The sequence below is a fragment of the Theobroma cacao genome, chromosome 4 (assembly GCF_053813885.1).
Source record: "Theobroma cacao isolate CCN51 chromosome 4, ASM5381388v1, whole genome shotgun sequence".
NCBI classification, from domain to species: domain Eukaryota; kingdom Viridiplantae; phylum Streptophyta; class Magnoliopsida; order Malvales; family Malvaceae; genus Theobroma; species Theobroma cacao.
The window spans coordinates 20,872,417-20,874,947 of record NC_142642.1 but is presented as its reverse complement, the minus strand read 5'-3'; the positions used below and the strand labels follow the sequence as shown (position 1 = coordinate 20,874,947).

Below are 2,531 nucleotides of genomic sequence, written 5' to 3'. Positions count from 1 at the left end.
TAGCATCAACTTCTGCATCTCCCCGGTGAGCAACAATTATTAAATCTCGCATTTAAAAAAATCATAAGTCATTTTCAAATAAGAACAATAAAATATTATTTTCTGGCTCATAGAGGCATTTTTGTAATTTTTCGTCAAAAATCTCAAACCTTGCTAAAAATGTAGTAGGTAAGTAGAAAATATATATTTAATGATTTAAAAACAAAATAAGTATCTAAAACATTCATTTGAAAGCAAATTGTTAACAACTAGCACTATTCAAAAATAATCAATAAAATATTCTATTTTCTCATAAAATAAATTTTTATAGAAATATTCGTAAATAATTTTTCGCACATGAAAGTAAAGTAAAAATTGTATGAATAGAAATACAGATAACCAAATATAAGTTTTGATCTGCAATGACACGTGGGCTCCAATTGACCAAGAGGATGTAAGACTGTGAACTTTTACTTTCTATAATGCAGTTTCGAGCTTAGTTCTCGTCCTACTCGACTATCTACAAACTGTCCTGAGCCTAAAAAATGTATAGGAAGAAGGGGTGAGATTTTATAATCCTAGTGAGTAAACAGATACCATCTAAAGCATCTAAAGCCGAGTAAATGGAGACAATTAAAATAAGTCATCATACTGTAATTTCATTACCTTTCAGTTCATTTCAACCAAATAAAATCAATCCATATAAATTGAGTAATCAACTTGGCTTATGAATTTCTTAAAACTTTGGCTCGTGCCAAAACTCATACTCGGTGATACCTTGCGCAGGGCATCCAACCGAGTCCGCCAAGGCTGTTAAAATTTCGTATACACTTAAAATATATTTTTAGTTTGAGAAAATACAGCCGTTCCTTGGCGTTGGCTGAGTTCCCCTTCACGTGGTGGTTTGGCGTGAAGTGAACCCTAAGCTATACCCCAGGAGATACCCTACGCGCCTCTACGTTCGAGGTAATAATATAATGGAGTTTACTGTGCCTCTCTAATAGGCTGGTCCACGGAACCCCCTCTTTAGTAAATAATTAATATATTATCCACCAATCAATAAAATTCATTCTAGCATAACATGGCAATTTATCGCAACCTAGCCTCTCAAGGCTGAATACACAGTATAAATAATTCTAACACCGAAATCAATTTAGCCATTCATGCTCATTTATTGTCATAAGCCATTCAATTCAAAACCATAAATTTGCAACACAAACTAGCAGTCTCCAATTACTCTATTTTCAAAACCAATATTCGATTTTCTAGAAAATTTATAAACTCATTTTATAAAATTACAATTTCTCTTAAAACATAGCAATTTACCATTTAAACTCATTTTTTATAAAATCACACAATTGCATAAAACTACTCTAGATAATTAAGACGATAATAAGTTTACTCACAGTATTAGGAGTAGAAATACTCCTATCTTCCGCCCTCGGGTGCAGTCTCTTACCCGAAACAATTGACTCACCACCTATCCATAATCTATGACACAAAATTCAATAAATTGTTTCAATTTATCATAAATTATTTCAGGCTCTTATCCATGCGTATGCACTAGATAGGATTTGAAATGTTTAAACAATCGCTTAATTGCGGTGTCCGACCTAACTCGCCTATACACGGTGTAAAGTCCTAAAATCCCCAATTCGACTCCAATTCCATCTATTTCAATTTCAATTATCCAATTATATCCACAATACCTCAATGACTGTGAATTTGGTCCAATTTATCAGTTCGGACTATAAATTACGCTTTTACCCCTAGTGGGTAAAAATTTCAATTTATTGCATCGAAAATTCTCATTTAATTTCTAACCTCATAATTCATCATTTTTCCACCCAATTCTCTTAAAATAAAGTCAACCTCATCCTCACATACCATTGGCTAGATTCGGACTAGGGAAATTCATGGAGAAGATAAATATTTTTCTTGTTGTTTTACTCATAAACATGCTACACTAACACTAAACACTAATATAGCTCAAAATCAAATTTATCTAACAACTTTCTCTCTCTAAACCCATATGACCAGAATTGAAATCATCCTCAAATCACATGATTCAACCATGAAAAATGATGGGAAATGCATGGGAAAGGTAAAGCACAAGACAAATTTAAAAAATGTTACCTTTTTTCACTTGATTTTTGAATTTCCACCTATTTTCCCTTTAAATTTCTTGGCTAGGGTTTTATTTTCTCCTTTCTCTCTCTTGTTTCTTGCTTGGCCGAATGTTGAAGAAGAAGAATGGGTGGGCTGATTTTTTTTTATGCCTTTTTATTGTTTAATGAAATAATATTATTTTATTCATATTTTAAATATTTTATTAATTCATTTTTTTTTCTAGCCATCCACTTGTCCTACTTTTTCCACCATGCATTCCCTTTGACTTATCCAAGTCTTAAGTGAAATTTCCAGATTTTTTCAAAGTTTTGGTGGAGCAAATTTTTCAAAATTACACTTTTGCCCCCGAACTTTTCAAAAATTACATTTTTGCCTCAAAAATTGAAAAATTGCCATAATGCATAATTTGAACTCCTCATACT

General features: G+C 32.0%; 1 long non-coding RNA gene across 1 annotated transcript; it reads right to left on the bottom strand.

Moving 5' to 3' along the window:
- Positions 1–451: 451 nt before the first annotated feature.
- Positions 452–2,253, bottom strand: LOC148763162 (uncharacterized). Its single transcript, XR_016025732.1, has 3 exons — positions 2,116–2,253; positions 1,386–1,470; positions 452–517 (listed from the first exon to the last, which is right to left on the bottom strand). It is a non-coding gene; the product is annotated as an uncharacterized LOC148763162 (long non-coding RNA).
- Between the last annotated feature and the right edge of the window lie 278 nt (positions 2,254–2,531).